Raw genomic sequence first — 25,664 nt, forward strand, 5'->3', positions numbered from 1 at the left:
AATGTTATATTTGTGGTAATTAGTTGGTATTTTGCAAACTTGAAGAAAACATCTTTTCTATCTTGGTGAGTCTAAAATTCTGAATGAAAATCAATATCTCATCTGTATTAACTTAAAACATCTATCTAGACCTAAAAAAAAACTTAACCCCAAAACAACCAAGCTTAATTGTAAAACTAAACTATCTGGTCTTCAACCCCATCAGAGACTTGAGAAGGAATAAAACTTAATTACCTGACTGAACTGGAAGTGTTGGTTAGCAGCTTCCAAAATGAAAAAAATATCAGAAACAGTTTACTGACTGAACAGTCACCCCAAAACTCTATATAACGTTGGAGCATCATCTTCACCCTTCTGGCCCAGTATCTCTGACAGACATATTTGTGAGTTAGGAACTATTGAGGACTTCATTAGATTTTTGACAAAGAAGCCAAATCCATACACTGGAAAAAAGACAGCATCTTCAACAAATGGTGTGTTTTGTTTTTAAAGAGAGAAATAGGAGTCCTGTTTGGCCTCCCCCTTCATCTCAAGGGCGGGGAGCATGAATTTCCTGTGTATCTAGCATCAAGCATGATGGTCAACAAAGAAGTGGGATTCTATTTGTTGATGAGTGAACTTACTGATGGAAAAAAAAACACATCACAACCAGTATGGAAATCTCAGTGATGCCAAGTGTGGACCTCATACATGCTGAGGCATGTTCTAACTTGCCCCAGTCCTCACTTAATGGAGAATTTTCTCTTTTCCTGTGAACCTTGTTATCTACATTGCTGCTTCTTCCTTCATGGCTAAAGGTGACTCCTCTCATCATCTAGTATTTCTAAGAAAACGACTAATTCATTCATTCATGCAAACTGAACATTGGTTTCACAGCTCTGTGTAATCAGGGATCTTGTCTTCCGGGAAACTCGTGATGCAATAAGGCAGATAAGTGGTGTTCCCAGCAAAGGTCATCTTCAAACATGTTCGTAAGTGCAGCGAGATAAAAACCCAGTGGAAAATTCCACAGAGGGGATACACAGTTAGCTGAGAGGTACACAGTGGACTTTTGACAAAAGTGAAAGTGGTCAAGTGCCCTATGAGATAAAATACCTCTGGATATGTAGGGCACATCAATATTTTATGGAAAAGTGAGTGATATTACAGAGTTTAGTTTAATCCTATAAAGATGGATGAAAATGATTAGAGAATTCAAAAATGCACTGACTCTGAAGCTTATTGTGTGCAAAACCTTGGAGTCAATCCCAAGATACACACACAAATTCTTCATAAACATATTCATATAGGCAAGTCTATGACTTCAACTTTTATGACCAGAGCTTTACCCCCAGTGAACAGAAATCTCCACTTCCCTTTATTTCACACAATTTGCCTACTGCCTTAAGACTGAAAGGAAGCAGAGGTCCATCTGTTGCGAGGAGCCATTCTCTCCAGCCAGCTTCAAGGACCACACTCTTCTCTAACGTCCTTGTGTACACACATATCACACTCAGATCGCCTACTTGACATAGAATGCTGGCGACTAAAGGATGAGTTGTTATTCTTCCCTGGTTGTATCTCTAACAGGTAGTAATCAGTATCTTAGAAGTTTAACTATAGTGACCAATGACAAGAAAAACCTCATTCTTTAAGTCTCTAAAGTTTTTTAAATTAAAGTTTCAGTTTTCTTAGATTAGATTGAGTCAAAAAGTATGGATATTTTCAGACTCATATAAGAAGATCTCTTTACTACTAATGTCGGAATCAGACATTATAAGTACACTAAGAATTCATACATTGTGAAGTAAATGGTTTTGCTTGAAGTTAGCTGATATGAGTTATGTTCAAGATAAAAATATCCAAGAAATCTCATAGTGAAGGCTAAACCACAAATATTCTGTACTTCTTTTCCTTCCTAAGTATTAATTACTTTTAACTCAATATCCATTTTCTTATCATATCTTCTCTTTTATATTTCAGGAATTAATTGAAGCTGTAAATTTTGTTTATATAATTTCACCTTTTAACACTTAAGACGTTTATGCATTTGCCACAGTCACATCATATTCACACACCATTCACACACATAGAACACACAACACAACTATTACAAATATATATAAAACATACAAATGGGTTTAAGTTACTAAATATAGAAAACTTTTTTCATTTTTTTCTCCTTTATTAATTTATTCTTGTTACATCTCAATGGTTATCCCATCCCTTGTATCCTCCCATTCTTTCCTCCCTCCCATTTTCTCCTTATTCCCCTCACCCAAGGACTGTTCCTAAGGGGGATTTCCTCCCCCTGTATATGCTCATAGGGTATCAAGTCTCTTCTTGGTAACCTGCTGTCCTTCCTCTGAGTGCCACCAGGTCTCCCCCTCCAGGGAACATGGTCAAAGGTGAGGCACCAGAGTATGTGAGAAATTAATATCCCACTCTCCACTCTACTGTGGAGAGTGTTCTGACCATTGGCTAGATCTGGGTAGGGGTTTAAGGTTTACCGCCTGTATTGTCCTTGGCTGATGCCTTAGTTTGAGCGGGACCCCTATGCCCAAATCTGCCTATCATAATGTTCTACTTGTAGGCTTCTAGGACCCTCTGGATCCTTCTACTTTGCCATTCTCCCATGATTCTCTCATCTAGAGTCCCACTAGAATGTCCTCCCCTCTGTCTCAGTTTCCTGGTAAGTGAAGGCTTTCGTGGGACATGCCCCTTGGGCTAATATGCAGATATAAGTGAGTATATACCATTTGAGTCTTTCTGCTTCTGGGTTAACTCACTCATTATGATCATTTCTAGCTCAACTTTATACTGAATGGTCTGTGGCTTTTTCAAAAAAAAAAAGAAGAGATAAAATGAAATTCAAAAAGAAAAAAGAAAGAAAAGTTCAGCCATAAAGAGGACTCAATTCTGTATATTCTCCTATGAATTGTTGTTATTGTTGTTATTTAGTCTTTTTACTTGAGAGTGATTCATTGACCTGCTTGCCTCTGTCATTCCAAATTTCAAGTATGGTCGGACTAAATTCCTGTAATATTAAAGCATCAAAACAAAGCAAAAGCTTTAAAACTACCGATCAGCATCTGGATTTTGGATCCCAAATATTGATCAGTCATGAAAATATCAACTCTACTATTATAGGAGTTCAGAGCTATTGTATGAGTAAGGCAAAGCATGGATATTCTTAAAATTAGTATTACTCAATAAACAATATCTGCTCCCAGTTACTTTCTTAAAGTTGTATTTTGTGATTTTATTTTAAAATTAAGAGTAATCTGCCCATGAGAAAGAACCAACCCCTGACATTTTAAGGATATTCTTCTGTGTTTACAGACAGGAGCCTAACTTAACCATTCTCTGAGAAGCCCTACCCAGCAGCTGATCAAATCAGGTGCTGAGACTCACAGCTAAGCATTAGGTTTAGGTGGGCTCAGGGAGTCCTGTGGGAGAGAGAATGTGTGTGTGTGTATGTGTGTGTGTGTGTGTGTGTGTGTGTGTGTGTGTGTGTAAAAGAAGGACCTGGAGGGGACAAGAATGCCACAAGAAGACCAACAGAGTCAACTATCTAAACGCATCGGGGCTTACAGAGATGGAAGCACCAACCAAAGAGCATGCGTGGACTGGACCTAGGCCCTCTGTGCATATGAATCCAATGGTCATTCTGATCTTCATGTGGGTCTCCTGGTAAATTGAATGGGTGCTGTCTATGACATGGACTATGTTGCTTGCCTTTGATCACCTTGCATTGAAGGGGCTGCCTTGCCTGGCCTCAGTGGATGAGGATGAGCTCAGTTGTCATGCAACTTGTTGTGCTGCGGTGGGCTAGTGGCAGCGCTCCTCTTTTCTGAGGACAAAGGGGGGGGCTGGAAGAGGGTGGAAAGGAGGGACCAGGAGGAGAGAAGGGATGGGGTTACAATACGGATGTAAAATGGATATATAAATTCAAATAAATTAGAAAGAGTAACCTGATATTTCTATGCCCTTTAATACTTTGAAACTTTCATACATTCACATACATGTTGTGTGTTTTGATCATATCTACCTCCCTTCCTTCAAACTCCCTCATTTTCTCTTCCAACACACCTCCATCCCAATGTGATATCTTCTATTCATGTTCATAATCCACCCACCCACTATGAACAGTAATACTGTCCATCAGAGTATAGGTGTGGGATCATCTACAGGCGGTGGACAAACCTACCAGCAACCACTCCCCAAAGAAAAGTGACTGTCCATCCTTGGCAACCATCAGCTTTCAATAGCATCTCAGCCAGGAACAGATTTTTGGGGAGGGAACCCCTCTTCCCTCCTGCCAGAGAAACTTTAACTGTCTTGATCATGTCCACATGACCTTGTGTAGGCAACCACTCCATGTGTGCAACAGCCATGTCAAGTCCAGAGGAAAACATTTCACAGCATTCCTTCAAGTCTCCCAGCTCTTACATTCTTTTTTCCCTTCAAAATATATTCCAGTAACTTTCATTAGCCAAGATTTTTAAAAATGTTTCTCTCTACTTTTCAAAGCATAGCCGCAAACCTCAGCTGCCACTGCTGCCACTCTGGTCCAAGAACATCCGTGTTCCTTCCATGTGCAGGTGTTCTGTATTTTGGTCCTTTAGAACTGTGGAGTACTCATGCTGTAGTGGGTTGGGGAGCTTGGTGTTCTTGGTTAAGAATTCCATGCAGTTCCCTGAATCGTTTACTGGAGCTTCTAAACCCGGTCCACGCTGCTCACCACCATCTTGTGATCATTGAAATACCTGCAAATCAGCCCTTTACCCTTGACGCCGGCTGCACATAGCCCTCATTTGCCACTTGGGATTTTGAAGCTGGACATAGGCAAACTTCAAACCCAGTCTTTGACACTTCATGCTTATGGCATCCTGTGAATTTGACTTAGCCATGTTCCAACTGGGAGAGGGTAAGGCTGATATGAGTATCGTTGCTAATACGCACAGTGCTTATAAATGTGGACATGACACTTAGAAACTCCCAATAAGGGTTAACAATGATGGTGAATAGCTATAACTGGCCACCTGCACAAATACAAATAACAGGAAAGGTTTTTCGCTCAGGGATTCAACCAATTCAGAACCATATCATCCTTGAGCAGGACATTATATTATTATACAGCCTCTATGTATTTTCTCATATCTACTACAGTGCTGGAAGGTTGAGCCATGTAGAGAGTCCCATACTGTTTCTTTTCTGTGAAGGAAAACTTATATGTCTTGTCGAAGGACAGAAGACCATGGTGATGAGAAACATTTTCCAGTTCCTCCTACTTCTGCTTCTAAAAACGTAGACAAGTTACTTTACTTCTTATCTCCAATTACTCATAAACTGCAGAGTTGCTATCTCATGATTAAACAAATTAAAATTAAATGGATCACTACATACACATTGTTATGGCCACTCCTGTAGTATCGTCTCCATGAGTATTAGATATTACGGCTGTTTTGTTCCATTCAATAGCCCATGCGTACTCCCACACGCCTCAGTCGCTCTCTGTCTTGTTTTCTGAGGCAAGGGGCAAGGTCTCTCATTGAACACATAGATCATCAATCAAGTGAAGTTTTTGGATTTTTTGTGTGTTTTTTTTTTATTTTGAATTGGTTTGGTTATTTTGTTTGTTTTATTTTGTTTTGTTTTGTTTTGAGACTAAGTCTTTCTGTGTAGCCCTAACTGGCTCTTCTGGCACTTACTCTGTAGTATTTTACATAAAAAATAGTATCTTAGGTGTGCTAATAAAGTTTCATAATGACAATGATACAGCTACTTAGGCTGGAGTCCACAACTTTTCAGTCCCACCACCCACCACCATTTTTGCCTACACTAGGAAGTGGCTACAACTGAAATTCAATTTCCCAGACCAATATCTTAGAACTTCTATCTGATTTCTAATGCTCACTCTTCCAATAAATCCTATGTATTATTTCTCTGCAAAATCCCATGAATATCTCCACTGACACCCAACCTACAGAAGGAAGCTACTTCTGCCTCCTCATACGGCTCTGGGCTTTTCCTTAGTTTCTTTGATTCTATTTCAATACTGCCATCAAGGCATTTTTCACGTAATAGAATGAGATGACTAATCAGAAAAAAATACATACATTAGAGCAATTAGGTTATATTTTTTACAGCCTCTTAATTACTTATTTCCATTAAGCTCCACATGTAAAATTAGATTCAAACCATAACTGTGTCTCATAAGGTGCTCATGAAGCTACCCAATAGCACATTGTGTAATTGTTTCAAAGCCTCATTTATTACAGTCTAGAGATATTAGCCCTGTCCCAATGCAAGGAACCCTTTATATTTAAGCATTGCATGGCAGGTGCTCCTTCTGCCCAGAAAACATGGTTTTTTGAATGCCTAGTTTTGTCTCAATAAACATAATTAAACATGACTGTTAATTTTCAGAGACTTCAATTTACAAAAAATCTAAGTTAGACTCTCTGTTCTTCTCTTCCAAGCCTACTCACTTTGTAGTGCATTGTTCATCTTCCTACTTCTATAGAGCAATAACCACATTGAATCATGTTTTATGAATATGCTTATGTCTTTAGTTTTTTTTTGAGAACACAAATACTTAGAGCAAGGTCTCTATCTTATAAAGAACTGTATGTTCATCCAAACATATCTTACTGGTGTTATTATCATTTTTATAATTTTTTTATTGTCTGATTTGAGAATTTCCATTTTATCCTCCCTCTTGCAGAACAAAAAGTAAAATTATTCTTTTATGTTGTGGATTTTGTAATTTCAAAATCTCCCATTCATGCTTTCTTATTCGGGCATTGAAGAAATGATGACCCTGTTAATTCAATACTGGGTAACTTGACTTTTCTTCACATCTCTTTATCACATCTTATCCAAACTCTGTTTGCAGAAGTCACAATGTTTAGCAGTAGCATGTGAGGTATCTTGAGGATCTGTCCCAGCCACTTAGGCTATCTCATCTCATCTGAATATTAACAACCTGGAGAGGGAAATACCACTGTGTCTATTCTACAAATAATACTTAACACTTGCTCATGGAGTATTATGGGTCAGAGATTATTTAAAATGTTCTTAGTTATTCATCTCATAGACATCCATTTTTAAATCAAGAATTCAAAATAACAAAGAAATTAAATGAAATTAACTTCTACTCACTCATCTTCCCAGCAATCAGGAGGCAGAGGCAGGTAGATCTCTGTGAGTTCAGGGCTAGCCCAGTTAACAGAGTGGGTTCCAGGAAAGCCAAGGCGACACAAAGAAACTCTGTCTGGGGAAACAAACCCAAACCCAAATAAAACCCCTGAACCCTAATTTATTTTCTTAACTTTTGTATTATACTGTCCTCCCTAAAAGGAAATTTCCTTTGGAAGGGTTTGAGAAAGTTGAGATTAAGTGGTAAAATATTGTATGAATTGGTGGAAAATTCTGTACTCTCAACCACTAAATGATTTTGTTTTTCCCAAAGAAATTTAATGGCACATTCAAAATCACGAGATGCCTCGTCACCAGAGAAATGATCAGAGTCCAAGGCTTCTATATGTAGGCCGTCACTCACGCTATCTGTTCTACTGCTCCACTCCATTATCTCTAGAATGTCCTCTCCAGAGCATTGGGGCAACACCATGTGGCTGTCCACTACTCAGTGCTTACAGTGACACGTTCCTTCCTACCAGATGTGAAACAAGCAGGACTAGCATAAAGGCGGGCCGTCGGTGAGAAGTTAGAATCCCAGGAGCATAGGATGGCTGACGTTAGAGAGAAGCAGCAGTGCTCATGACCAGCTTGGATGATGCATGATCCCAGTTCCAGGAACTCTGATCACTTTGCATGAATGATCTCCTCAGTCCCTCATAATAACCTGGGAGGTAGCAATCCTTATCTCACTCCCAGATGAGGAAATGGAGAGTCGATTTCACTAATTTGCCCATCGTCCTGCAGAGAGGAATTAGGAGCCAGTATTTGAATACCAGGTTGTGTGACCTGTAGATTATTCCTAAACATTACAAATATATATCTATATCTATCTATATCTATATCTATCTATCTATCTATCTACATATATATATATATGTCCATATATATATATATATATATATATATATATCAAACAAAAGTAGGCAGTTTTGAATAGAGTTTTATTTTAATCCTGTTTATCTTTTTTTTTTTTTTTAAATTGCAGTGTGTGTAATCCAACTTAGTAAGTCACCCGGGAAGAATGCTGGATGTGGGAGAACTCAGATGTCAGTGAGGGCATCCTGAGCTGGAACACTGGTTCTAACCTTACATAACGTAGGCACATAAAATGTTCCCCAACCAGACATGCAATGCCAATGCTCTCACTGGATTACACATCAACACTGTCATTCCCAGTATTGTTATGGTGTCATGGCAACCAATTCAGGTCAGTATTCCTGAATTTTAATTATTGCAGGATGATGGAAGGAGCTTTACACTGACTTTCAGCACTCAAAAACGGCCTTACGGTTCATCTTGCCAGGTCATTTCTATTTCATTCTTCAGGAGTGGAGGTCTTTGGGGGCATTAAAATTCCTTGTGGCGACTTGACTCAATCTCAGCAACATGTTACAGTTTCACAGTTGAAAGACAGGGATATTATATTCCCTTTATTATGTTACAGCATATGAAATGTATCTGTAGTCATAGAAGGCAAAACTATTGTAAGAGATCCTATTGCCCAAGAGTCTCATTCCAAGTTATATTTTCATCTCAAATGCGTACACGAGATAGCCTAAACAACATGGTTTTAAATGTCTGCAGTACATTGTTGATGCCATCAAAGAAGCTAGAAACAATCTACACGTTGACTAACTGTAGAAGAGATGTGATATAGTGCACTGTACAGCAGTGGGTGCAAATGACCTTCAAATACAAACATCAGTCTGAATATGGTGAAGATTCAAGATACAAGATTTTAAAAAGTTAAATGTTGTATGGTTGAGTCTACAGAAAATATGCCACCAGAAAATCTCTTATACAATATATCTAGAAAATGCTAAGTGGTCACCCCAGAGGACGGCAATAACTACAAGAACAATTCAGGAAATACCAGTTAGTCAAATATATTAGGTTTGGGAACAGAATTTAAAATCTTCCTCACGCACATTTACACATATGTATGTGTGTGTAATAAACTAGTTAAAATGTACAGATCACCATTAAGGTAGAGATTTTTCCACTTACAATAATGTGTGAGCACTGTAGTATTTTTTTTAACAATTAAGGGGGAGAGAGGGCTGGAGATATAGCTCAGTGGTTATGAGTGCCTGCTGCTCTATTAAAGGACCCAAGTTTGGTTCCTAGCTCCCATCTCCAATCAGTGGCTCACAACTGCCTGTAACCCCAGCCCTGGATGATCATGTGCCATATTCTAGCCCACATATTCTATTGTGATTTGTGAAATGAAATCAAAATAAATCTTAGAGTAAGAAAGAGAAAAAGGAGAGGAGGAAAAAGAAGCAAGGAGGCAGAGGAGGAAGGAAATATAATGTTTACTTTTGCTGAAAACATTGAGCATAAAGATTTTTATCAGTAGATGGAAAGGTGATGTTGATGTCATGTAAAATTATTGTTGTTTTCACCTCTAACTCTGTGAATTAGATAACACTCCTAGAAATTGGACTTGGCTTTACAAAATGAAGTTTCTTATAGTGGCCACCATTACTCACTGGAGAAAGAAGCTGGGTCACGATGTTGATATCTCTCATTGGTTAGAGAGGGATTGGAAATTACGTGGCTTTCCCACGTTAGGACCATGAAGATCAAAGCTCTTGCTTATGAAGACTTGTTAGTGTTTTTCTTTCCTGATGATTGTTCACTTGTTTCAATAAGAAGACAGGAAGGTTGGATGAAAGGAGATATTTATAGGACTCAAAAGGTATTTGAGTAGGAAGGAAGTAGCCGTGACTCTTGGGTGGAATGAATGTGTCAACTTCCTGAAATGTCACCTGAAGGAGGAAGAATATCTTCTTAGACACAGTGACGGGAGGAAAGTTCACTTGGTCTATCTCTAGAGAATGGTGTAGCGCCTTGGAAACCTGGGGGCTCCTACACCTACTGTCACTGCACCTCAAAGACCCATGGCCAGCCTGGCCACATGGACCAAAAAGATGAGTTATACAATTGGGCTATCCTCATATAGTGAACATAAAGGTGAGGAAAATATTTTTAAATGTGATATCAGTGAACAAATCTTTTAGGAAATGTTATTTAATATGATCAAATTTTCTAAATAATTAGGCACTAACTTCTACCTGCCCAAATGACATAAAATCCAAATGGATTGTTCTGAGGAGATTATTCTAAAAGTCATCTATCAGTATGCAATTTGTCTCCCTGAATAAGTAATAGTGCATAAAATTCAGTGTGGATATAAAACACATAAAGTGTGATAATGTTCTCTGCATTTTAATGAAATGTGATTTTTAAATTTCCCCCTGAGCTAATATGTTCTTTGTGTTCTCCAACAACTTATTATTGCTGAATTTTCTGCTTTAGCAACCTGTGTGCAAAGACACACCCTATCTCTCATCACTAGGAAGAATTACTCCACCTTCAAGATGCAAAACCTAAAGTCCCCTTTCTGACTTTATACGTCACTCCATCTTCACTGATCTGCCACTCCCACTCAGTTTGTTCTACATAATCACAGAAGTCTCTTCTCCTACTCTTATGATCTTTGTATACATACTTTATTAGATTTACCATTTCTTTATTCCAATAAAGACAGTGCTCAGTCATTACTGTTCTATCACGTTCTGTAGTACATTATTTTAAATTGACTTCAGTCAATTCTTAGAAAAATTTTACTCTATTCAATAAAGTCAAGCTATTTTCACCTGATCGCATAGTTTATACTTAAGCATAGAGGGTTTGTATTTATATATACTCAATATAGACTTCCACTTCTGGTTGCTGTATCCAGGCTGAGACCACTTATTTATTCTATGTGTGCCTTGATTCTACATGTCTCCCCATAGAGCACGATGCATGACAACTATGAGATATGCAATGAGTGCTTGCTCAAAATGAAATCAACATCCTAAATTTCATGACTTCATTGCCTACTCTTAAATCTAGTACTTCTGGAAATTTAATATCCATCCCATTATTTCTTCTGCAGGCAGATAACTTAGCCTGACCTTCCACTGGCCAGTGCTGAGGAACTGGCATAGAGTTGGAGATTCAATAAAACCAAAGGACTCTAGGCCATGCCTCTCAAGAGCCCTTCACTGGGCATCTCTGAAGCTTCTACTCCAGGATAGCTCAGAGTTCAAAGCTGGGACAGAGTAGCAATAATAAACCTCCTGAGTGGATCTCCTCACTTTCACCAGATGTGCTCAGGGGCAGAAAAGTCCCACTGCCAAGTGGAGGATGTTTGCATAATGTCCTTGAGTATCCACTGGGTTATACCCCACTGCTGCGTTGCTGGGGTTCGGGTGGGAGGACACCACGCTGGTAGCATTCCTTGGACTGGCAGAGGCATTCCTCCCAGGGGAGCAAACAAAGTCCTATGGGACCAGAGTTCACATAGCAGGATAGTATAGGAAGATCTACAATATTCTACACCTTATTTTCCTTATCACCAAGTCTCTCATGCTCATCTTGTATCATTCATTTCTTGAAGTATAGCTCTTGACTCTTCTGATCTTCAGCTGACCATGAACTCCAGGTTTCCAGATTACAGTTACACATAAGACAATTTTTAAAGTTCATCATGCCAAAATTCAAAGAATAGTCCTTGTTTTCTACTTCTTTAAATTGCCACGAGTGACACATCACCTGTTGTTTAAGATACACCTTCTGACCGACATGAACTGATATAATATCCTCTCAGTTTTCACCAGCACCTGTACATCAAGCTACCAAGTTCTTCCACCCAGCCTTTGAAATCCTAAATAGTTGTTTTATCTTTATTTGCGACACCCACAGGTCTTTTAATTGATTTTATATGCATGCTAGATGACTTAAAGTTTTTTTAAAAATTAATTTTATGTGTACATACCTACAAACACATCTATGAAGGTGTATGCCATGTGTCTGTGGATATGAACAGGGCCCAGAAGATTGTGTCTGATGCTTTGGAACTGGGCAGTTGTAAGATGCTCAATATAGATTCTGAGACCTGAGCTTGGGACTGCTAAAAGAGCAACAAGTGCTTTTAACTGCTAAGCCACCTCCCCAGTGCCCAATAGTCATTCCTTAATGTTACTGTCATTTTGAAAACACTATTTTTATTATTATCATTATCATAATTTTTATTACAAGTAAAGCTACAAATCATATGAGAGGCCTTCCCATTGCTTAGTCATTTTGAGCTTTATATCTCATATGAACTATGGCCATTGCTTTCTGTCAGTGCACCATGAGTATTTCCTCTGTGTCACTTATCACACCTATAAATATTTATTCACTTACTGTTTCCCAGTCTATTATTTCTTTCCCAGTACATTGAAATATAAATTCTACAATATTAAGTACCATGTCTTCCTACCCATCATGATCAGTTCAGCTTTCTTGTGGGGGAGAGGTTCAAGACAGGGTTTATCTGTGTAGCCATGGCTGTTCCAGAACTTGCTCTGTAGATCAGGTTGTCCTGGAACTCAGAGACCCACCTGCCTCTGCCTCCCAAGTGTTAGAATTAAAGGCATATGAAATCACTACCTTGTAAATTCCGCTCTTATTACAGTCACTGGATAGGCTAAAATAATTCACAGATTTGAAACCTATATTATTTACCACTATCATCTAATCATAGTAGATAATAAAAGTGTTGCTTTTGAAAACCTACAACCTTATAGATAAACCAACAAGCAAGGTTTTTTCCAAAGGCCATAAGCAGCCTTTCTTTGTAGTGATTAATTTGTCTAGAAGAAAAGGGGGTGGGTCTTCATGGATCACTAGACTCTACAATTATACTAGAATTTCTCAAACATTGGACTTTTACTATTTCAGAAATTGTAAGTATATTTTTATTGCCTCTTGTTGGAGTACAGAAGGGAGCCACTATTGGCATCATGTGACTAGAGAGGTAGGATAATGATAAATAATCAACAACAGTCAGAATACCATGCCATTAAAAAACCGTTATCAATCTCAAACTTTTGATAGAGAAACCCTGAATTAAATCTTTATTTATTTTAGTTTTTATTTACATATTCATTCACTTTACATCTGGATCATAGCCCCCTCTCTTATCTGCTCCCATTCCCTCCTTCTTCTTTTTGCATCTCCTCCCCTACTCCTCAGTAAGGGGAGCCATTCCCCGCAACCATGAGCCCACACAAGGACATCAAGTCACATCAGGACTGAGAGCATCTTCTACTCCTGTGGCCTGGTGAGGCAACCCCACCAAGGGGGAATTAATCAAGAAGCAGGCAACAGAGTCCATGTCAGAGAGAGCTCTCTCACACCTTTCAAAGGGATGCCTACAAAAAGCAAGCTGCCCATCAGCTATGTATGTTTAGAGGGCATAGGTTGAATCCATGTATGGTTGGTGCATCAGTCTCCTCAAGCTCCCCTGGGCCCAGGTTAGTTGGCTTTGTTGGGCTTCTTGTGGAGCTCGTGTCTCTTCCAGGTCCTTCTATCCTTCCTCTGACTCTTCCATAGGATTCCCTGTGTTACACCCAATGCTTGGCTGTGAGTCTCAGTATCTGTTTTGATTCTTCACACATTTAGAGCTTAGTGTAGTGACACACACCTGTAATCCCAACATGTGGGAGGTAGAAGCAGATGGATCAGGCATACAAGGCCAGCCTGGGCTGCAGAGATTTTGAGTGGAAAATCACAGTAACTTGTTTTTTGTTTTGTTGTTGTTGTTGCAAATAATCACTATATACCCAGCGACCATTAGCTTTATAAGCTACAAACCCGTTTGTGACACACTGGTTCATATTTTTCTGATATTAATATCTAAATATATATTGAAACAGTTGCTGAATTTTAGTACTTCCAATACAATCCTGTGGTGATTGTTTTATTTTGGTGTTGTACACATAAGACACTTTTTTGTTGCTATGGTGAAATACCTGACCAGAAGAATGTAAACAAGAATTTATTTTGCTCAATTTCTTTCAGGTTTTGTCATTTCTTTTTCCCATACATATTTCTCAGCAGCTAACTGAATGACATCACAGGCCAACTAATTACTAAGGCTCATTTTCCAAAGGATGAAGTGGAGTCTTTGTTTCTTCTACAAATATGAATAGCATGGTATGTTAGGTTTGTCCCTTTATTGTTTTCAAAGGGTCTGCAGCTTTTTAACAGATCCCATCCTGCTCATTAACTTTGAAACTGTTGAGGTGTGGGGACCGCTGGTTTATATCCATCCTGGGTAAGTGTTCTAGGAATCCCAAGAGTGCTGCTTTCTTCTGTAGTCTTTGATATCTACCTAGACCATGGTAATGAACTTGGTTTTTATTTTCCATTGTTTTAGCCACTAAATGTCCAAAGAAGCCTCCCTCAATTTCCCACCATAATGTTCAGCCTCCTCCTGGAGAAAACACTGTCTCAGAATAAATTCCAAGCAACAGTAATACTCTTAGTCTAATGACAATGGCAACCCAATTTCTTGTTCCCAAGAAATTGTTAAGTATGTTACATGTGTTTTCTCATGGAAATTTTGTGTAAAAATTATTGCTTTCATTTTGCAGATATGTGGACTGGAGTTTAGAAAGATTAAGTGTCCATAGCCAACAAGTAGTATATTTACTGTTAGAACTGTTAAACTGAAATATGGGCATACTTTACTTGTCAAGTACACAAGGTAACTGTCACTTATCTTTAACGATATCTTCTATATATATGGAGAGTACATATAATATATTATATATATTGGAACTCCTAACTACATCATCTATAGCAGAGTACCTGCCCACCACTTTCCCATTGGCAGTAGATAGATAGAATTCCAGCCATCCAAAGGTCTTGCTTAAAATTATTCCTAGGATGTCACACGTCTCCTACAGGTTCCTCCTCAAAATTCTACAGATCTGATAACACTTATATCCCGAGACCCACTATCTATATAATGGTTGTTAAGACATAGATAACTAGTCTGGGCTTAATATAATTAGACAGTGGTAGAACCATAACCAGTCCCAGTTTATATGCTCTAAAATATGAAAGCTTTACATTTACTTCCCCCACAAATTCATCTAAGCTACTTAAGAAATTGGGAAACTATACAGGGTCCCATCCATCTCTGCATTAAAGGGTTTGTAGTTTAATTCCTGTGGAATTGCTTGGGGCTAAGATATCACCAGCCTCTTCACCCTTACTCACTGCCTCATTGTCCACATTAACCCATATACTAGGGCAATTGTCTAGTCAATGTAGGAAGCAGACACAATCAGTCGACAGTCTACAACCCAGTTTATTAAAATAACATTATGTAAGGAGTGGAAGGAATGAAGTAACAGTTAGGTAATATCCCTCAGTAATTCTGGCCAGAAATCAGGAAAGATTCTGTCAGTAGACTTTTCTTGGTGAAATAAATTTTCTTTCAAGGCTGGCCGAGGTTTCAAAATTACTTTTGGCTAAGCTAGTTCAATATCTAATATGTTCCAGATTAACAAAAATAGTCAGCACCCCTCATCAGAATTCTGCCTTACTCTTGTAATATTTCACTTAAAAACTCCAAGGAACCTCCAGAGATCACTCAGACTCCTTGTCTGGTCACACTATTTAGTGATCTCAAGCCTCAGAGATCACCAATCCCTTGATTTGGTCACATTATCAACTCTTTAGAATGGTACAAGCCTTGGAGTATAGAGGCCTGAAGCATCATCTTTTTAACTCATCATTTAGTGTGGCATATAATCCATGCACAGAAAGGAAAAGAGATCTGACGAAGTCACGTGGTTAATCACTATCAAAATGGAGGTCTGTGCACTCATGACAGAGTACCTTCTTCTCAGAAGGTGTGTGAGGGGTTTTCTTGTACATTTTTGTATTTTATCTAATTAGAAAGTGTGAAGCTTGATTATTTCTTCACTGGAGCAAAGCAAGGCAGAAGCTCAGGGTGACGATGTGTGCATTAACTTTGTTTCTTTTCGATGTTGCTAAAAAAAGCTGACAGAGCTCTCTGAACGTAATTCCGTGTTTTCTTTTTATTTGCTACAGGGTATGATGAATTTATAAGCCAAATAATCAAGTGTAAGATTGGTTCTTGAATCAAAGATGGGTTAAACCAGACCATTTTAAGGTGTCTGAGAACAATGAGACATTGTGCTCCTTAATAGAGAATGTAATAGACAGGAATCTGAGTCCAAAATTTCTGTTTGAAATCTCAATTCAAGATCTGGGCTGGCTCAGCAGGGGAGCATGCTTGTTGAAGATGAGTAAGGATTTGAGTTATAGTTGCATCCTCCACATAAAAAGTCTGTCATAACCACTTGTACCTATAACCTAAGCACTATGAAGGACAGAGGCAGGCTTTCTGAAGCTTGGTGAATGTCAATTTGGCTCCATGTTTAGCAGAAACTTTCTCAATAGAATAAGATCAACAGTAACAGGGAAGGGTGCTCAAGATCCTCCTTTGGTTTCCACACATGTACACCATGTACATATACCCTACTCACATGTACAGTGCAAAAGAAAGAGAACATGAATGAAGAAATCAATCTCAGTTAACTCCTCAATATTCTGTGTCCTTATATAAGTCAATTATTCTTTCTCAGAGTTAGTTCATTTATTCATAGTCATCTAAGTCCCAATCCTACAAGGAACACATGACATAGCCTCTTTGGTATTACTGGTGTTAGCCTCTAACTGTAAAATTATAGGTATTAGACATGTTTGATTATGTGGGTTTTAAGTGCCTATATATCATATATAGGTATGAGTATATATATATATATATATATATATATATATATATATATATATATATATATATATATATGGCTTTTATAACTGAGGTTACTTTAGCTGTGTCCTCATAAGACAATGCACTCCTACCATGTGGATAATATCCACCCTAATTTTACTTCCAGGGAACTGGAATCTTTCTCCTTCTTCTTCCATGTATCTTCCAAGATAAACATATACATGGAATTGGGATGTTCACCTACCCATGTCTGTTTCTGTTATGGCTTATTGTCATGATTTACTATATTCTATTTTGCGATTCATATTCCTGGTGAGTACTATATATTTTTGTGGTTTACCTTTCAAAGATCTGCTAGAAAGTTCTGTGGAACACGTATATCACTCTCTATATCTTATGCAATTCAAATAACACTTCTAGATGTAAAGCCTGTAAATGAAGACTGTGGTGATTTGGCCAAGCCCTTGATGTGTAGTTAGGTGGAGATAATGAGCTACAATCCTTTCCAGATACTCAATGTGCAGCAAAAATTAGGTGTTCAAGAACTGGGGAGGTGCATTTTCACACTAATGTAATAGTATCCAGAGAGCAGGTGGAAAACTGACATGCAAAAGAGGAGATATTGTTCAAATTCCTGCCAGAAAACTATTGGGAAGAACCAGTGGGAGGAAAGAGGAGCAAAGAGTTTGAATATGTCGTTCACTAGAATCTTCTTTGTGGACTACACCTTTTTTATTTACAAAGACCTTTTTACTTTTCATGTCTCACTGCTCCCTCATCATGGCAAGCCACATTGAGGAATTTCCTTATTTTATTACAGCACATGTAGGAGTGTACTTGAGTATGTTTCCCAAGCTTCATGTACAGGAATGGGAGAACTCCATATTATGAGTTATGATCTTTTTCTGAATCATAAACTTCATTCCTCAAGACTAAATATCATTTAGCATTTTATACAGTTTTAGAACATACTGTTTTTACATTACCAAATAAGGCCAGGCAGTTTGTGCAAGTCTGGGGCTCAAGAGCTTGAGGGAGAAAACCCACAAGTTCTATGCAAACTTTCCCTTATAGTGAATTGCATGACAGCCTTGGTTATAAAAAGAGATCCTGAATGAAAAAATAAACCAATTAATCACACAAACAAAAATTCAGTCAATTAATTTGTTAACAAAATAAAGTTATCTTTAAGGGAGAGAAAGAACATGTAGGTGAATGGGTAGAGAGGAGGATCTGGGAGAAGTTCAGAGAGGAAAGAGAACATGATCAAAATATATTACACAAAATTATCAAATAATAAATAATAATTTTTAAAACTTAGAAAAATAAAATAAAAATAACAATGTTATAGGACTATGTAACTCAGAAGTCATTGAAAATGATACTTAATGTTCACACAGACACAGTAGAGGCTTGACTAACCTCAGAAACCCCTCTTTATCATTGGAAATTGAGGCCATTTATTTAACACCACTGTTGTAAAATGGCATACTAGAAAACCCTGTCCCAATTTTAAAGACCTTAATACACAGAGGTTTGTTTTCTCACATAACAGGAAGTACAGAGATAGAGCAAGCCTCAGGACTGAGTGACTCAGTAGAATAGTTTGCATCATCACCAGGTCAAGGCCAACTAACTACAGTAATTCTAGGTACGAAGCCATAAAATAAAAAAGCATCTCTTCGTCAGCCAGCATCAGCCTTTCCTAGAAGCTCGTGGCAGATGCCCCACTGGCTTGCATTGAGTTAAGGTCTTTCCTGAGCTCCTAACTCTCCAGAGAAATAGGATTTCCTTCCTATTACCAGGCTTATAGATAAGATCCCTGTCCTGAAGGGACATGGCTATGAAAAAGATGAGTAGAGAAAAAGTCTTCTACAGGGAAGTACATAGAACACACACCAAGATGGGGATCAACAGTGCTCTCCAGAAGCCAACGCTTGAGGGTATCATCAGAAAGGTACAGCTCCCTTAAGAGACAATGTGTGAGTGGAGAGCTGCGTGTTATGTGACAGAGTTGCCTGTGCTGCATACAGCATAATACCAACAGTTAAGAAATGGAAGCACTTTAAAGTCTTGTTAGCTGAAGACTCGGTAAATAAATGAACTGCTATTCATCAACAAAAATAATGAAACACTGTTATTTGCAACAAAGACAAAGCAGGTGAATGAAACAGGATATACAGAAAATTCATAAGACCATCTCACTCATATAAGTTCTAAAACAATTGATCTTACAATAAAAAAAAGAGTAGAACTGTAATATGCCGAGACTGGAGGGGAGTGGGAAGTAAGGAGATGGAGAAAGGTTGATTGATCATGCTAAGTACATCGTTAGCTAGGAGAAATGAATACATTCCTTAAAATAAGAACCAACACTTGACAGTTTAGTTAATGACATAATATAGTTGATAAGTTTTAACTTAAACGACAGAAGACTGTGACCATTGTAGGATGCAATCATAGCAGTGATAGCCTGCTACAGTAACTCATGCATACAGTGCAATAGTCAACCAAGAGTCAGATGGGCAAGTGTTACCTGCTCAGCAGTGTTGTGGGCTGGTACTTCTTAAACAGTTTCCACTCATCACCCCCTCTTTGTCTTTTCCCGTTTTATGCAATGCTTGCTATATAGGTATAAAAAATATGTATGCAATCATTTACTGATACATTGTGAGGAATGATTCACACATTTGGGTGACATTATTTTTGAGTTAGAGCTGAGGGGTTCTATTAATACTTTTTTTTTCTCACTACTATGGCAAAAGGACTCACAAAAACAACCTAAGGAGGAAAGAGTTCATTTTGACTAACAGTTTAAAGGTACGATTTTTCTTGATGGGAAAATTTTGGGAGCAGTAGCATGACACAGCTGGCCAGTGACACTGCATCCATCCTTGGCAAGGAGAGGAAAGTGAATACATGTGCTTTACTTATTTTCTTGTTGGTTTTTAGTCTGGACCCAAGCCATGAAAAGCTTCCATCCATTTTTAGGTTAGGTCTTCTCACTCCCATCAATGAATTCTTGAAATTCCTTTGTCTACATACCTAATATATATCTCCTCATTGATTCTAGCTGGTGTCAACTTGGCAATCAGTATTAACCATTACAGATATCATTGGTAAAGTTCAGCATAAAATGTACATCCCATGTGTTCAAAGTCAAGACTGTCACGAAGCCACTCAGTACAACACAGGCTCGTGTGTCTAGGAATGCCTCAGATTGATTACACAATTGGCTTAAAATTTTTGGTGATTGCATGTTCAGAAACCTTTCGTTGTTGGAAGATTTTTGTGACCTCCCCACCCTGCCACATTTCATTACATGATGACCTCATATGGGGTTCCAGATCACAGTTTGAGACACTAAGTTCTAGGAACTTATCATCTCTGCCAAGGTCAGTGCAGCTGACATCTAACTGCCCTCAAGGCTGTATTAACAGAAGTCAGAGTAAAAAAGTCTCTAAAAGCATTCTCTAGTATGGACTTGGAGAGATAGTTCAATAGTTAGGAGCAGTGGCCATTCTTCCAGAAGTCCTATGTTTGATTCTCACCACTCACATGGCATCTCACTACATGTAACTCTATTTATAGGTAATCTGACACTCTCTTCTGGCCTCCGCATGTACTGTACACATGCGATACATAAGTTTACATGCAAGAAAGACACTCATATATATAAAATAATGAGAAAACATTTTAAATTAATAATCTAATACTTTAAAATCTAGTTAAACTTAATATTAACAATGTAATCCATTGAATAAAGAACTTAGACCCCTGACAAATAAAATCTTGTCTGTTTACCAGAAAGCCCTGGAGGCATTATTGTCATTGTTACCATCATTGCTACTTCTATGGATGAGGAAACTGACACCCAGAGGATGTTAAGCAATTTTCCCAGGTGCAGATAGGAGAGCTGAAAACAGACTCTGGTCAATGATCCTGTACTGTTAATCATTCAAGTTGCATTTCCTAAAGTGCAATCCATGTCAAACTCACACGGTCTGCTTAGTTAAAAGTGTAAACTCCTCAACCCTAGCCAGGCCTACTGAAATAGTATCACCGAGATGGATCTAAGACCTTTACATTCTTCCAAAAAATGTCTGAGTGACCAGATACTTAAAAATACTAAAAAAAAATGTTAGGTATGACTGCACATACCTGTAGTCCTAATACTGGAGAGATGGAGGCATAAACTATATTGTGAGTTGAAGAACAACTGGAGACTTCCCTTAAAACATCCTTTGAAATGAAAAAATATGTATGACAAAAATAGCAGAATTTCCAAGATTTAACTTATCTAATGGGGCTGGCTGGTGGTGGCACACACCTTTAATCCCAGCACTTGGGAGACAGAGGCAGGCAGAACTCTGTGAGTTTGAAGCTAGCCTGGTCTACAAGGCAAAGCAAGATGACCAGGCTACACAGAGAAACCCTGTCTTGAAAAACAAACAAACAACAACAAAAATAAATAAATAAAGAAAGAAAGAAAGAAAGAAAGAAAGAAAAGAAAAAACAATTAATTATCTAATGGGAATTGTTTCCAGATTTTCTTGTTTTTGTTTTTGTTTTTGTTTTGTTTTGTTTTGTTTTATGGAATAATTAGTCCAAATACCACTATGGTATTTTAGCCAGTAGAAATGTATGACTGGAGTACTGATCATGATAATTATTTACCTTTCCAAAATATGAGATAGAGGTTGATTATAGATAGATTAGATCATAGATAGATTAGATGATAGATAGATAGATAGATAGATAGATAGATAGATAGATAGATAGATAGAAAAAACACCAGCTTTCAATCATTCTATCTACCCCATGCTCATTCAACAAATTGATTTTCATTTATTTCAACTTATTTTACATATATAAGTGAAAATCTCTCAAGGAAAAAAAAGTTGCTATGTGCATTGTTCCATACACTAAAAGAAAATGTTTGATTCTCCTCAAAATTAAGACACAGTTACAAAAGCCATGGTATATTTGAAAGATGGGAGGTTAAATGAATGGTCCAGCATTGTATTCCTGCTGTAATCCAACATTCTTTCTAGTACATAAGATTGGAGATAGAAGATGCTTTTAAAATGTGAAATAGAGAAAGACCAGGTCTGGAAGACATGGATAGGTCATTAAGATTACTTTGTCCTCTTCCAGAGGACCAGGCTTGATTCCTAGCACCTACGTAGCATTTCACAACCATCTGTAACCTCCAGTTGTAGGGCATCCAATGCCCTCTTCTTTCCTCTGTGAGTACTGTAAAGATAGCTCAGTAGTAAAGAATGCTCTCTGTTCTTCCTGAGTAATAGAATTTGGTTCCCAGCATCTATGTCTGGCATCTCACAACCATGCAACTCCAGTTGCAGGTGATCTGGCCCATTCTTCTGCTGTCTTGTGGATTCTTTGGGCACTCCCAAGCATGCTAAACACACACACACACACACACACACACACACACACACACACACACACACACACATTCATACACACACATGCAGGCATGTATGCACACACACAGGCACAAATGAATTTTGAAAAGCATTTTTATCTGAAAAGAGTTATTGAGCTATGTGAAAAAGTGTTACTTTGTTGGTGAAAGGTAAGATGGATATGTTGGGTGAGAGAAAAATTTAGAACCCAATCCATTCACTTTTGAAAACCTTGGTTGAGATGTACAGTCTGATGTCACAGAGAATTGTTTCCTTTCTGTTAGTCAGTGATATCTGTAAGCATTGCAGGCTTTTGTGCATCTCATCAAATTTCTGAGCATACTTCTGGTTGTCTGGTTGTCAAGGATTCAGAAAGTTGTAGCTGGTCAGACCAATGGAAGAGCACTAGTAACCAGGACTATTTTTTGTGTGAGTTTGGCTTTGGGATGAGTATTAGAAACTTTTGGCTCAACCACTGTGCTGACTATTGCAATTTACAATACAATCTTCATCACATGTCACAATCTTATTGAGAAATAATTCCTTGTGTAAAATTAGAAAGAGAAACAATTTAAAATGAAGACTTTATTTTTGGTCAGCTGATGAGTGCCTCAAATAACTGGCCTCTTTCATCATTCGAATATTCTTCAAATGCTGGGTGTCTGTTGGAACTTCTGCTGATTCCAAGAGGGTCAGAATCAGTGATTGATCCCAGTCAGTTATTGACAACTTCCTATTGCCAGCAAGCTCCTCATCTTCAAGGACCTTGTCACCGGTAAAACGTCTTAAGCCACCACTGCAGTGATGTATTTAGTAGCTCCTGGGCCAAAGTGGATGTTAACATTGTGAATTGTCTTCAGTTGTTTCCTTTTCGTGTCAGTCTTAAAACCAAGACAGGTAAAGAAGAGAGGAAATTGTGTCTGTAGGGTGGGGGAGGGGGCGTCTTTGCCCAGTCCTCTAAAGTGCAGTTCCATCCTTCTTACTGAGTCACTGAGCTCCATTTCTGTTTGCTCATCTCCCTTGCAGCTTCTTTTAATTCCTCTTTTTATCCCACAAGTAGCTTCTCATATTTCTGCTCCTTTTCCTGACTCCTCTGTCTACCTTTGTTCTCTGTGATATCAATTTCTTCTCTCTTATGTTCCATGTTTCTTCTAATACACCTCATCTCCTGTCTCATTTCCATCTGTCTTTCTCATTTCAGTTCAAAATAAATTTGTAAACACCAAGACTTGAAAATTAACCCTGTAATGAAGTTGTACAACTACCTCCCCCAAAAACTGTCTAGAAAATGGCTAAATCATTTTAATTCAAGTTTGGCCGTTAGAAAGGTGAAGTATGTTAACATTTTAATCAGTCATTAATAAAGTTTATTCGACTAAAAAATTGTTTTGTCTTGAACACAATTTTCCTTCCCCAACTTATGGGTTTTAATTTAACACATCTTTCACATTTCAGTTTCTATATCACCCTCTCTCTCATATTTTCTTCTATTACACACAATTTCCAAAACAGCAAGAAAAACTTGTTTTAGGACATTTATTTTATTTGTAACTTACTTAATTTAAATTCATGATACTAAACTTAAAAACTTGCATTCTGGAGATAGATCTTAGGTTTCATATTTTCATGGTGTCCTTGATTTCTTGAATGCTTTGTGTCATGAATTTTTTAGACTTAACATTTCTTTGCTGGTTGCATCAAATTCTTTCATTGCATCGTCTACACCTGAGATTCTTTCCTCTAGCTTTTATTTTGTGTTGGAAATGCTTACCTCTGCAGTTCTTGTTTTCTTCTCTAAGGATAATTGTAATTGAGGAAAGAGAAGATGCTGGGGTAGAAAATGAAATGTAATATGAATTATTTTATTTTTCAATAAAAATGTGTTTAAAAAAAGATGCTAAGATCCAAGGCCTAGAAAATATTTTCAACAAAATCGTAGAAGAAAATTCCCCCAATTTAAAGAAAGAGAACCTTATAAACATACAAGAGGCCTACAGAACATTAAATAGAATAGACCAGAAAAGAAAAATGTCCTTTCACATAATAATAAAAACACTAAACGTACAGAACAAGTAAAAATATTAAAAATGGCAAGGGGGAAAAGGCAAAGTAACATACAATGTCAAACCTATCATAATCACATCTGACTTTTCAGCTGAGACCATAAAAGCCAGAAGGGCTTGAACAGATGTATTGCAAACTTTGAGAGATCACAGATACCAGTCCAGATTTCTATACTCAGCAAAACTTTCAATAACCATAGATGGGTAAAACAAAATATTCCATGACAAAACAAATTTAAACAATGCCTATCCATAAACCCAGTCTTACAGAAGATACTAGAATGAAAACTCTGGCTGAAGGAGGCTAACTACAACCAGGAAACACAGGAAAACGATACATTCATTTTAGCAAAAACAAAAATTAGATAAGCACACAAATACACTACCACAATCAGTATAAAAATAAAAGGACCTAACAGTCACTGGTCATTAATCTCTCTCAAAATCATGGTCTCAACCCTCCAATAAAAAGACACAAACTAATGGAATGGATGCATAAACAGGACCCAACATTGTGCTGCATGCAATAAATACATTTAAGCCACAAAGATAGACATTACCTGAGGTTAAAAGGCTGGAAGAAGGTCTTCCAAGCAATGGACACAAGAAACAAGCCATTCTTGTTTAGCCATTCTAATATCTAATAAAATAGACTTTCAACCAGAATTAATAAAAAGAGAGGAGGAAGTACACTTCATACTCACCAAAGGAAAATTCAACCAAGATGATATCATAATTCTGAACATCTATGTTCCAAATATAAGGGCACCCACAATTGTAAAAGAAATATTAATAAAGCTTAAACCACACTTTACCCCAGTCTTAGAATATGAAAGATATATTCATAATAATGTATCTCCAAGAGGAAGAGGCACCCAGTTGCAGATGAAACACCGAGCAGTATAGAAGTCTGTGAGTAACTTTTATTTAGTGGAGGATCACCAGCGTTTCCTTAACATCTGTCATCCCGGTGGTTGACCAAGTATAAAAACAGGTTCCAAATTCACAGAGCAAAAGAAACTCAGTAGGTCCTGAAAAAGAAACCTCAAAGTTTATACCAGGAAAATATGGAACCTGCCATGTCCCCATAAATCTTATTGTAAATCACAGAAGTGCAATGAGTAGTAGGACATCAAAACCCACCACTTTATAGGAACACTTTGGTTGTCACTGAGGAAAGGGACTTCAGAGGTAAACAGATTTTTGTTTTTATTATTATTCTGAAACTCACTACCTGTGCTCTAAGCTAACAATGGCATTGGCATTACTGGCTCCTATGAACATTAAATACAGAAGGCTTAAAAATTTGTAATATAAAGATGTTCAGTTGCTATT

The sequence above is a fragment of the Acomys minous genome, assembly GCF_964271855.1.
Source record: "Acomys minous genome assembly, chromosome: 4".
Lineage (NCBI taxonomy): Eukaryota > Metazoa > Chordata > Mammalia > Rodentia > Muridae > Acomys > Acomys minous.